This window comes from Mercurialis annua, linkage group LG3 (assembly GCF_937616625.2).
Source record: "Mercurialis annua linkage group LG3, ddMerAnnu1.2, whole genome shotgun sequence".
NCBI classification, from domain to species: Eukaryota; Viridiplantae; Streptophyta; class Magnoliopsida; order Malpighiales; family Euphorbiaceae; genus Mercurialis; species Mercurialis annua.
This window is the reverse complement of record NC_065572.1, coordinates 52,162,642-52,176,737: the sequence shown is the minus strand read 5'-3', so window position 1 is coordinate 52,176,737 and position 14,096 is coordinate 52,162,642. Positions and strand designations below refer to the sequence as shown.

General features: G+C 38.7%; 1 long non-coding RNA gene across 1 annotated transcript; it reads left to right on the top strand.

Moving 5' to 3' along the window:
- The first annotated feature begins 1,003 nt into the window (after positions 1 to 1,003).
- LOC126674587 (uncharacterized) lies at positions 1,004 to 2,154 on the top strand. The gene is made up of 2 exons (XR_007639572.1): positions 1,004 to 1,089; positions 1,922 to 2,154. It is a non-coding gene; the product is annotated as an uncharacterized LOC126674587 (long non-coding RNA).
- The last annotated feature ends 11,942 nt before the right edge of the window (positions 2,155 to 14,096 follow it).

The window sequence follows — 14,096 nt, the reverse complement described above, 5'->3', positions numbered from 1 at the left end:
TAGATTATGCATTCATTAAACATTCATTATCATGCATTATAATGCTAGAGTCTATTTAGAATGTCTATTCATTGGTTTGAAAATTATTATGACTCAATTGAAATAAAAGCTCGTCGGTAAAGTAAGTTGATTTCGATAGTTGAAATGTATTGGAACTTTGAGGTTTAACTTGAACTTATGATATTATTAAAGGACTTAAAGATACCTTTTGATGGATGAAGTAATAAATCATGAATCATTTCTTATTGCTTTAAATATATTAAGCTTTTATATATAAGTTAAAAACCACCTCTTATTAATTCATTCTTATCAAACCTAATATCTAAGGAAGAATTTCGAATTTCCTTCAATCCCTAGCTTAATTTTAGAACCTAAACCTTGATTCTTCATATTCTAAGGCTTTAGGAAGAGCGGAAACTCGAATTGGTAAGTTTCTTTAACCATTTATGTCTTTGTGTTGAAGTATAGCACTTTGTGCCATGTTCTGTTTTGTTACAGCAATTTCATCTTTCGTATTATGAACATAACTCGAGTTCTATAACTCCAAATCGAGTAATTCGTGATTCCACAGAAACTATGGAGTGTCTACTACAACCTTTGTTCTTTGAGTTTGATCTGATTCTTTCGTTTTGATATCAAAAATGACCACGACATTTTACTGTTTCAACTGTGAAAACAGTTTGACCTCACCTCACTAAAACTGGAATAACTCATTGCTTATATATTGAAATCATGAAATTCTTTTTGATTTGGATTCTAGACGCAAGGGGCTAAAGGTTCACCGAAGGGTTTGTTAGAATTATGTCCATACTATTCAAAAGACATGTTTGAATAGACGCTTAATGTTCTGCCTACTAAGGTAGATTTGTTACCAAGTTCATAATCATGCATAAATCATATAGAAATCCATTTGTAGGTGCTGCATTTAGGTTAAATCAGTATTAGATATATGTATAAGTTTATATATGTGATTGTGATTGAGTTTTGTGATTTACATTACTCATTTAGGTGCTCGTTTTGGTAATGACGGTGCAACTAGGAAGTAGGGCAGCTTTTGACGATATTTTGGACTAGTTTGGTTGTTGTGTGGTGAGTAGATATACTAGCCCTTGCTACTAAAATCAATATGCTATTTTGATATTCAAAGTGTCAAGGTTTATTGTGTTTTAAATAGTTATATGTGGTTGTTTTGAAATGCACGAAAGGTGTTCGATAAAGTGTTTCTTTGAACGTTTCAAATGGTACATTATGCAATGTTGTTTATAAGTGAAAGGTGTGTTGATTTCATCAATATGTGGAATGGATTATGGTTAAGTTTTGAATGATAATTTGAAATGGTTTTGTTATTGAATCTTATTGAGTTTTGATGAAATAACTTGAGATTTCTTTTATGTGATATGCCTACTCTGTAACAATATATTTGTGAGGTGCTGAGTTGTGATATGCACCTGGTTATGTGCTGAGTTAGTTATATGCACATGTGAGAGATTGTGAGTGTCTATGCACATTTGACACAGGCCACTTGATTGATGGTCAGTGAAGGGAGAAGGGCTGAGCCGTGCTAATGATGGAGAGGGGTTAGCCATCAAGTGTTCCTAGATATGTTGGTTAGACTGTAGATCAGTGTTGTGTTCCTGATTACAGGTTTATGGTTTATATTATTGTTACAGGGTAATGTATCAATCTTATAATTGATGATTGATACGAACTACATTTCATATTTGAAGTGAAATTGTTTTGATATCGTTTATATTTGTAAATGTTTTTGTGATGAACATTACAAGTATTTTGTGTTGTATTGAACTGTTTTCTATTTTTCGTTATTATATGATATACTTACTTTAAGTATATAAATGTTTTATGCTTGTTATGTCTATTCACTGAGTTTTCGCTCATTTTAGTTGTTTTAAAACCTTTTCAGTTAGCAAGGCAATCTACAGTACAGTTGACTAGAAAGGGAGTTGGGCTTAGAGTTTGGGCTTGAGACATAGAGGTTGGCCACATCTCCGATTTTTGAGATGCCTTGATGTTTTTGTTTAGAATAAACTTATTTGTACCTAAATATATATTTTGAATTATATGTATAAAAGTTTGTAACAATACTTAGTTTTCATACAGTGGTTTAATTAAAATGTTGTATAAAAGGTTTTTATATATTTGTGCTTAATTATTTATAGAACATGTTTTAAAATGTTGATTTGGAGATAAATTTATTTTAAATAACCGTCAATCTCGTGCTAAGTAAGGCGAGGTATGACACTCCGCTAACCAAGACCCCTGAACTAATTTTTGGACCGCTAAACCCCCTAAACTTCACTTAATGATCACCTATGGCACTTTTGCCCCAAAACCGTCCCAAAAAATCGCCCAAGCCTATTATTTTCTTAAAAGTACACAAAATACCCCTAAAATCAATAAGAAAAATCAAACTAACTCCATATAACCAAATCTAAAGTCACCCATTCAATCAAATCAAACATAACTCATTCATTTAATCAAATCATACCTAAATCACCAATCCACCCAATTAAATCAAAACACTCAACTGGAAACCGTCACCCGCCGCCGCCAGTTTCTCCGGCCACTACTGCCCATCGCCAAAAAAAAAAATTTTTAATATTAAAAAATTAAGGCTTAATTACTTAAAAAATCCCCACCTTTAATTTTTTTTTCGTTTATACTCTGACCTTATATAAAAGTCATTTGTACCCAATTTTGGGTTTTTAGGTTTCAAATCTATCCAAAAATACTAAAATTGCCTCTTTTCACTTGAAAAAAAGTTTAAAATAATCCTTTAAGTTGTGTTTATATACTAATTAGACGTATGATATAACCTTTTATTTAATTTTTTTTAAATTTTTTCATCCTTTAACTTATTAAATTGTCAATTATATTTTTATATTGGGTAGAGATAAAATCTAAAAACCTAAAATTGAGTATAAATGACTTTTTTATAAGGTCAGGGTATAAATGAAAAAAATATTCAAGGTGTGGGTTTTTTAAGTAATTAGGCCAAAATGAAATAATTTTTTTGGGTTGGTGGATTTGCAAATAGCAGAATTAATTTTTATTTAATTTTTTAATATTAAAAAATAATTATTTATTAATTTTTTAAAATTAAAAAATAAATCTTTAATTAATTTTTAAATAAATTTAGGTTTGGTTAAATTATGTTTGATTTGATTGGGTTATGTTTGATTTGGTTGGAAGGGTGATTTTAAGTTTGGTTAGATTGGGTTGGTATTGGTTTATTTGTTATTCTTACATATTTGAAGGGTATTTTGGTCAAATTATACCAAAAGTGCCATATGTAATAATTAAGTGAAGTTTAGGGGTTTAGCGGGCCAAAATTTAGTTCAGGGGTTTTGATTAGCGGAGTGTCTAAGTTGGAGTGCCATATATAGGTGATTATAAGCCATCTATGATGTATCAGCGATGTATCAATGTTGTATATATAATGTATTATTGATATATCTAATATGTGACATAATTACATATACATAAAAACTTAACTAAGTTAAGTTTTAGTTAGAGATAACTAAAATTTTAAGACAAATCAAGCAAAATGTTGTTAATAAGAGCATATGATTTTAAAAATTATAATTTATGGTGTATCTATAAAATTTATTTCGCTAAAATAATTAAAAAGGATAAAAAAATATATATACGATGTATCAATGTATATATACGATATATCATTTGAATCCAATATGTATATACACAATAAACTAAACAAATAACTATATAATGCCTTCATTAAATTTATCATCAGTTGAAGTTAATCTTACACATACGAGTTTATATCAAAAATGTTTATATTTACATTTTTCTAATTTACATAACAAATTAAATCTCAGAAATAATTCAGATATATCTCATAAACAAATCATGTACATTTTAAAAATATATCAAAAACAGTGGAGATACGTCTCAGAACTAGCTCAGCTACATTCTTCGAAATAAAGAAAGTAGTCCAAACTTATACAATGTATCATTGTTGTATATACAATGTATCATTTATTCTTCCAATATGTATATACATAATAAACTGAACAAATAATTATATAATGCCTTCATTAAATTTACATAAGAAATCAAATATCAAAAATAATTCAGATATATCTCATAAACAAGTTATATGCATCTCAAAAATATTTCAAACACATCTCAAAATCAACACAGATTTGTCTCAAAACCAACTCAACTACATTCTTCGAAATAAAAAAAGTAGTTTAAAATTCTTGCAAAAAAAATTGTTGGAGCACCAAAACCTGCACAGTTTGTAACAATGATTATTAGAAGAAAAAATACATTCTTCGTCAGTTGGCTTGTTTTAGAATATAAAAATGCATTTATAAAATATGTACGATACACATTACCAAACTAATTAAAAGAATGTCAAATGTAAAGTATATAACCCTAATACATTTCATATACATACCATCCACTCTTTTTTTAGTCTTTGAGACAATGGCATAAAAAATTTCAAAAACTTTTCAAAGAAAATCAAAATTTCCTCATGCATTCAAAGTTGCTCCAAGAAAAATGTTGAAATACGCACTAACTGTCATAGAAACAAACATATTACCCTAGAACAGATAGCTCCGCCCAGAGCGAACCCAGTCAATGACTAGACTATTCATCAAATCATCCAGTTTCCCAGACGAAAAAACTGAACGCTCCGATGAGGAGGCAACATAGAGTACAACGCAAGCAGAAGAGCTTACTCCACAAGGAAAATGGAAAATAGGGCCAATTTTCGCAAAATTGGGCTACATAAACACAAAAAACAACAGCCGCCAGGCCTCTACCTTAGAAATCAATGCCATAACCACAAGAATCAACAGGCGCCAAGCCCACGCTCTCAAGAAATACGCAGAATAGGCACCACGCCTACAATACCCGGACACAAAATCCGGCCAACAGGGGCCATCACAACCGTCACAATAGGCGGCAAGCCTCTACCTCCAAAAGATTTATGGAAAAGGCAACAGGCCTCCGCTACCCAGAGACAGAAATCTAGATAGCATGGGACAATAAAGTCCTCAAACAGAGAAGCAGAATACTTCCTCAACCGGATAATAGAAACAGACGAATTCCTCACGCAGAGATTTAGGGATTTAAGGTCCCCATCTGCCCAGAAGACTGGGGATTTAAGGTCCACATTACCCATAAACCACAGGCGCTAGCCTTATATCGCCCAGAAATTGGGAGCTTAATGTCCCCATCCTCTTAGAAACGCCAAGCTTCCACCTACCACAAAATCAAGAAAGGCGCCGACATCACAACGATTAGAACCGGGGGCATCAAGTCTCCTACAGCCAGAGAATAGGGGGCATCAAGTCTCCACCAGCAGAAGAACCGGGGGCATCAGATCTCCACCATTCAGAGAATCGGGGGCATCAGGTCTCCACCAGCTAGAGAACCGGGGACTTCAGGTCTCCACCAGCAGAAGAACTGGGGGCATCAGGTCTCCACCAACCAGAGAACCGGGGACATCGGGTCTCCACCAGCCAGAGAATAGGGGGCACCAGGTCTCCAATAGCCAGAGAACCGGGGACATTAGATCTCTAACATCCACAGAACCAGAGGCATCAGGCCTCCACCAGTCAGAGAACCGGGGGCATCAGGTCTCCACCAGTCAGGGAACCGGGGGCATCAAGTCTCCACCAGTCAGATAACCGGGGGCATCAGGTCTCCAACAGTCAAAGAACTAGGGGCATCAGATCTCCACCAGCCAGAATACAGAAGTAGAAAGGACAAAAGAGCTAAAATAAATATAGCAGACAACATAAACCACGCTATAAAAACAAGACGTCCAGAACGCTAGATGTACAAAATATTGTTGCAACATACAGTCATCAATAAAAGCAAGCGTTCAAAATGCGACCTACATACAATACAAGCCTAATCATCAGAGTCTAAATCCTGCTCTAGGGTCTCTGAGTCTTCATAACGGCTCCCAGAGGGCGTGTCACCAGAGTAGCGCCCAGTCTTCTTACCACCAGAAGACGAGGCAAAGTCTTTACGACCTCCTCGGACGTCAGATCCTCGACTACCACGGGCGCTCCGCCTACGATCACCGGCACGAAGTCCACCTCCACCGCCAGGGAACCTAGGAGGGATGTCACTGTCCGCAGGACCCGGCTCTGTCAAACGCACATGCTCCTCTAGTTTGTCAATGCGCAACTATAGAAGAAACCAGAGAGCAGTCAGAGCTATAAGATTGCATACATGCATACATATAGGATAGAAATATTGCATATTATTTTTACCCTCATTTGTGCAGAGACATTGCACAAGCGATCACGCCAGTAGTAAGTAGCATCAGCCAACTGAACTACGTCACAAACCGGCACCTGAAAACTTGAGAGGGGACGCTCAGTCCAAAAGGGCAAACAGGCCCTCAAAATAAAAGCACAGAAGGAAGAAACCATTCACGTGAGTACAGTCGGCAGGCGCAAAGGAATGAGTCATGTAGCACAAGGGAACAGAATTCTGCACAGGCACACGCACGCATATCTCTCCGACATCAGACTCAAATAACCAGAGACCATGTCACCAGCACCAGCTCGCTACCAACTGGGACTCGACTAGGAGACCAGCAATGTCTGCCCTAGCACGGACAGAGCGAGTTCCACGTCTAGCACCTCCTTGAGAGAACATCAGAAAAGAACTCAAGGAGATGAAGAAATCCTGAAAAAGAAAACCAGAAAGATAACATATACCTGTGGCCCTACAGCCGCATGTTGAACTTGAATGACATGCACTCAATCAAGTGGAAGCCTCCCCAGTAGACGATCTCTCGCAAAGTCGTCTAGATAGCTCAACTTAGGGACAAATACCAAACTGGTAGCCGAGTAACCCCTCAGATCTGGTCGAAGAGTAGGCGATGCCACGTCCCTGCCACGCAGCATCGACAAAGGAGGTCCAACCGGGACCATACGAGTACGTGGGCCACACTACCAATGAAGAACACACTCTCCTAGAAACCAGGACCTACAACTCGGGCCATGCATCAAATAATGCATGTGCGATCTCTCCACAGCACCCTGTACCTACCGAGGCCAACGAGCTCCGGGTGGAGTGTTCAAAGTAGTATCGACCTGCAACCAGTAAAACACGGGTCAATACCGCAATCCAGACTCACAGTAATTCAAGAATAGAGCTAAGTACTCACGTCTACCCACGCCAGCTCGTTCAGCCGGCCTCTGCACTCAGGTCCCTAACTCTGCGTCAGAGTACGTGAAAAGTCCTAGAACCTCAACATAGGGTATCCTAACCCTGGAAGGACAATAAAACCAGTTATAAGGCTCATTTGGATGGCTCAGATCTGCAACAGAAGAAAAAACGGATAAGATAACGAAGTCAAAAAAAGCGACAAAAGAACTCACATGTACAGCAAGCTACATCCCAGAATGATGGGATCCCCCACGAACCACTCGGTCCATGCTGGTGTAAAGATAGGCCAAAGCAGCAGACCCCTAGTCGTAAAACTTGACCTCGTCCAAATCCTCTAAGTCCGGCAGCACGTAAAGTGGCAAAGTCACACCTGAACTATATAACAAAGTAGACCCTAGCAGATAACAGATGAAAGCTCGGGCGATCATATCAACCTCGTCACTAGTTCGGGGAACGCACTCCCTGTAACGCTCGTACAGCTCAGCATGAAGAAGACTGCGACCCTTCATCTCGGGCACGAAACCTAGCATCTCGAAGATGTACGTATCTCTCTGAGTGTAAAACCCCAAACCGCCATCAAAAGGCACAGGCGGACCTCCGAAAGTCATCCCCGTGATCAGCGAGAAATCTAAAGAAGTCACTATCAGCTCCCCAACCGGCAAGTGGAAAGTATGGCTAGTATCCATCCACCGCTCCATCAGCGCACGCAGAGAAACGCTGTCACAGATCCTTATCGCAGTAACCGGACCACTAACAAGACGGCCGAAACCCGTAGCATCTACCCGAGAATGAACAATAGCACACAAAGCATCGTACCAAATACATGTGTCCACAAAGTTCCCAGAAGTACACGTGTCTCTCTTGAAATCACAGGAAGACCAAAAAACGGAGTCAAAATCGTCAAAAATCAAACCGTAAAAGTTGAAAAATGCACCAGAGGTCGCGTGCAACAAGGGCACTAGCGCCACCATCACGGCGCAAGTGTCACTGGCGGTGCTGCCAGCTTATTCTGGCGGCACCGCCAGAACATAGTGGCAGCGGCGCCATTATGCCTTGGCGCCGCCGCCACTTCTATTCCCTCTTTGAAACAATTTTTGGGGGCCCGGTCCCACTTTCGACTGAGTTATGAATAAATTTCGGACATATTTTAAACATACAGACAATAAAATGTCTATTGACAAGCTAAAAAAAGCAAAAATGCACCTCTCAATGAGTCTTGGCGCACAAATGCCCCTCCTAGCGCAACAAAAGTGGGACTCCTCGCCCACCTCCAGTAAAGCAGCATGCTGGTCATCCTGCCGGTTAGGATCAATACACGGCTCCATAAAATCTCAGGATAGTGCCATAGTCAAAACTAAAGGAAGAATAAATTGACAAAATTCAGAGAATGCAAAAGAAGGAGAGAGAAATAAAAATGAACAAAATGAGGGGATGACTCTCTTAAAAGGCACAAGCCACTAATAGACAAAAAAGTACATCCTTAAAGGATATGCTAGAAAAGCGCCTCCAATGACATAAAGTAAGGAAACAGAACACAGAATCCTCCTACGGGCAGACAACACATAATCCGCCGACGGAAATACATAACATAAAATCCTCTAACGGACAAACAGAACACAGAATCATATGATGGACAGATGAAACACTGAATCTTCCGACAGACAGACAAAAATACAGACATCCCAGAAAATGGACAGCCAAAAATACAGACGCCCCAGAGAATAGACATACAAAAATACAACAAGACCCAAAGCCTTCAAGGCAATCCCTAGAGGATCAGAACAAGCCTCGGAGCCTTTAAGACAAGCCCCAGAGGATCAGAACAAGTCCTAGAGCCTTCAAGACAAGCTCCAGAGGATCAGAACAAGCCCTAGAGCCTTCAAGACAAGCCCAGAAGATCAGAACGAGTCCGAGAGCCTTCAAGACAAGCCCCAGAGGATCAGAACAAGCCCCAGAGCCTTTAAGACAAGCTCTGGAGGATCAGAACGAGCCCCAGAGCCTTCAAGACAAGTCCCATAGGATCAGAACGAGCCCTAGAGCCTTCAAGACAAGCCCCAGAGGATCAGAACGAGCCCTAGAGCCTTCAAGGCAAGCCCTAGAAGACTAGAGTAAAGCCTAGAGGATTATAAAGTGGCCCATGAAACGGGATTCAAACAACCAACAAAGTCAGGCTCCACATATGGCATAAAGATGCCAAAATACGGTAGAGAGACACCGGAATATGATAAAAACGCCATAAATGGCAGAAATAAGCCAAAGCCTGGTAGAAAGACACCAACATACGGTAGAAAGACACCAAAGATCGGTAGAAAGACACTGAAAATGGTAGAAAGAGGCCAAAGTCTAGTAGAAAGACACCAGCATTCGTTAATTGTGAAATAATTAACGGAATCCAGTCACTTATTCAACAGGGTGACCCTTGGGACGACCAAGAGGGTGATGGCCCTTCTACAAACCTAAGAAGGTCTGGACAGGATAATTACCGGGGTCCGAGCCATCATATCACTCTTAGGCCGGCTGAGAGTTTATAGCTCCATTCCACGGGGCACATACTCAGGCAGCCCAGGCTCAATGGCAGTTGAGAAGACTTACTCCCAGCCAGATGTGGAGTAGACCAGAACCAGAGGGCATGAAGTCAGAATCATGCGCCACGATGAGTAATACTCAGGCTAGGGCATTACCATACCACCGGGCGAGCGAGTGCCTCCGATGGTGGGCAATATCCTTGTCTCTTGTTTAATAAAAATTGACCTACTTCGTCTATTCTCGTTAAAGAGGGGACAAACTATAGAGACATATTTTCCGGACAAGTAAAAAGTGATAAGGGACTGAATTGGATGATTTCCAAAGAAATTTGTACGGGTGACGAGCTACAGATTTGTTTGCTGGAATCCAAGCAGGCATAACTGTGCACAGCTGCAAACTTGGAGGATTAAAACGCAATTAGGCATAAATAGCATATAAAATCCAAAGATATTGTAGTCTCAGTCTATAAATTGGACTAATTGCAAGGTCTTTAGAAGTTTATGGGCCAATTTGCAAGTTTTACGGACCGAAATTGACCATGACCAAACCTATAGAGGCTTAGTAGCCTTTTTAAACACTTTTAGGCACCAAAATAGACTTTTACACCTTTTTAATTAGCTAGCAAGTCCAAATCCGCAAATTAAAAGGAAAAATAATAATTAAATAGAGTTTAAAGTTAATCCTAATACTTTATGGTATATCTCTTAGCAGTTTAAACCCTAGAAGACTCTAAGCTAACCCTAGGTCGTCCATTCCCCTATAAATACAGCATTAAGCCAGCCTGGCTGGAGGTGGCACACAAACCGTAGAAAAATAGACAGAAAATCCGATCCCCTCCCCAAGAGTAGCTTGCCAAATTTTTCACCACACAGACACACATACACAAACTTTCGGTCCTAAAAACACTAAAACACGTGTTAATTCTCCAAAAACACAGCATCCGCATCAGATTCAAAGCTGGATTCCGCATCCACTTCGCCAGCAAACGAGCCAAGGACTCAGACTGGTAATTCTGAGGATCCTTTTAATTTATCCCTTTGATTTGCCATTAGATTGTATGCCATAAATGTTGTAATTGCTGTAATTATGTGATTTAGGATGTATGTTAGTATTACTTGCCAGTTTTAGCCATAAAATTGCCATGTTAAGCTTAATTATCAAATTGCTAAATTTCCATGAAATCATGAATAAACATGTTTGTTGGACTATTGTCCCTTCAAACTCCTTTGTTTTGACTTTGACAATCAACTATGAGGGTTCTAATCTTGTTTATTAATGTATAGGACCTCATATGAGCAATTGGAAGTCGATTCGGAGCTTTCTAGCGAGAATCGAGTTTTTCCATCTTAAGCTGTCCAATAGCATATCGCGGGCGCTACACCTTTCTCATCATGGGCGTGATTCATGCATCACGGGCGCAACACTATGCATCACGGGCGCGACATTCATATTTATGAAACCCTAGTCGACCGTTAGAGGTATCACGGGCGCGATGAACACATCACGGGCACGGCAAATTAGACCGTTGAAGATTCAACGGATATATTTATGAACCCCTAATGATGTGTTGACACGTGGCACTAGCCGTTTGAAGAGTTTGTCTTCGAACAAATATCACGGGCGCGATGGAGGTATCACGGGCGCGACCGAGCTGATTACTGCAAAAGTTTTGTTTGTTTTAGCTTTTGTAAGGATTGCTTTGGGTATAAATATAAACCCATTTGTAATGTTTCAAGGTTAATGATTTACACACCTTGAAACAACAAACACACATTTTTCAATTCACTTAGTTTTGCTGTAGTTTTGGAGTAATCTTGGAAACTCCTAATCATTGTGAGTTAGAGTTAAGCTTTGGAAAAACTCAACCCTTGTAGGTTCTTGATTATCCTTGAAAAATCAATTGTGAGTTTGAGATTATCTCTAAGAAATCTCTTTGTAAATTTGATGCTTATCTATAAAGCACAATCCCATTTAGTGGATTCTAAAATCTCAATCTTAGATTGAGTAGTGGAGTAGGATCGTTTTGTGATCCGAACCACTCTAAATCTCTTTTGTCTTTTAAATTCTCTTTTCTGCTTTAAAGAATTTAAATTTCCGATTCACAACTCAAAAACCGGTTTGCCTTATAACCCTGTCACGGCCTAATCTCATGTGCCGAGACCGGCGCTAGGGAATGGGAGTGGTTGCTTCAAAACCCGTAGCAAGCCTAAAAACGTAAAATAATTTTTTTGCAAATCATAAACGTCATGCATGAGAGACATAAACATGTGTCATACTGAAACACATGCCAGGCATACATATCCTCTGGCAATCCCAATTATAAACAACGCAGCAAGCGTAAGACATTTAAAACTTTAAAACATTAAAGTTATATTTTTAGAAAACTATACATTACAAGCTGACTTGCAAAACATTTATCTACTGCAGCTCTAGGAGTAAAGTACTGTTTCTTTACATACTTTTAAAAATACAGACTTTTAGAAGTAGGATAGAAGTCTGTTGCTTCAAAGCGTCTTTAACCTGAAAGAAAGTCTGTGAGGGGTCAGTATATGGGAAATATACTGAGTGAGTTCATACATTTACTAATAAGTATTCAAATAAAACATAAAACGATATTTAATCGTATGCAGCCAAGTACGAGATCCGATTGAAACCATAATCCTCAAACATACTAATCATCTATCATGCAACCCAATCATTAATATCAAGTTGTGAGTCCAACCCACTAGATACGGGGACTCCAGGTTACACCGTAACCGAGTGCTCACTCGTATCGAAATCATACACTAAATCTTAAATTTCAAAATCATAATCAACTCACAGCTGTATCAAATCAAAACTGGTGATCACGCAGTCCTATTGCCGCTCAATAGGTAGCACGTTCCATCGGATCAATATTGGTTTCAAATCAAGCGTATGCGCAATTTATATAAAAATTTCGCATATAAAACATGCAATTCAAACATAAAGCAATATAAAATAATTGCTTGAATAATTACTTTAAAAGCAAATCGTATAAACTCACTGAAAACGCTTATCCAAAAATACGTCGGGGCTTAGAAACGCCAAGCTTCCCAAACTACTGGTCCAGCTGCTTCTTGCCTCGCCGGATCTAAAGAAAATTTTAAAACATTTGACTGGTATTAGAATCCTATTCTAAGATTGACTCTAGACTCGAGACACGATACTTTATACTTTCATTAATCGTCGTGCTTCTCACGTATATTCCGATAAATGGAATCTAACTCATTTACGGATCATATCTTTTCTAATTCAATTCTCGTTTAACCTCATTAGGTTAACTATTCGCGTTAATCGATCAATTACTATTCGATTTCCAATTCAACACGCGTACCAACACGGGTATTCAACTAATTCAATCGAGGTACGAAGATCGGGGTGCGAGGATCAGGGTGCACGTTCGTGCATGGGGGTGCACGATCATGCACTTTGGTGCACGGTCGTGCACCATGTGTAGGTGCACGTTCGTGCACCATTGATGCACGTTCGTGCACCATTGATGGTGCACGTTCGTGCACCATACGTGCACGATACGATTCCCCGGAACCGTTTTCCGGGGTTTACGCCCTACTTCTAGCGTTAAAACGCTCCAAACGCATCCTAAATGCCTATTCTAACATCAAAACATCCAAATACGATTCTAAAATCGTGAATACGATAAAATCGTTTCGTGGCCTAAAATTTGAATCGATATAACTCAAAATATATTCGTTTAAACGATAAAACATCAAGCTTACCGTGATACGCCAGTGAAATACGATCGTTTTGAGTTATTGAACGTCGGAAACGGACGAGAAACGGAAACCGCGCGACGAACCGTAATCGAAACGGCAAGAATAAGAAAAGAGAGAAGATGAAACTGAGAGTGATGGTTCTGGAGAATTCCTCATGCTTAAGTTATATATAATCCGGCTAATTTGCACTTTGGTCCTTGAAATTTTTCAAAAGTTTCAATTTAGTCCAAAACCTATTCGCGTCCAAATTTTAAACGATCTCCGATCGACTCGAAACTTTTACCATAAATACTATAAATTATTTCACGGACTTTGGCGAAATAAATCTGTTACGGGATTTATAATTTATTTTATATTAATTTTCTGAAGTTAAATCCTCAAATCCCGCTAACTAACTTATTAAAATTTATTCTAAATTCCCGATATAATTAAATTAAATTCTCCTTAATTTAATTCATCGGAAATCTCAACACGTGGCACGACGTAATTACCTTAAATTATTTTGGGGTATTACATTCACCCTCCCCCCTTAAAATAAATTCGTCCTCGAATTTAAAATTTAACCACGTACCTTGAGTAAAAAGATATGGGTACTTCTGCCTCATATCTTCTTCTGTCTCCCACATGCACTCT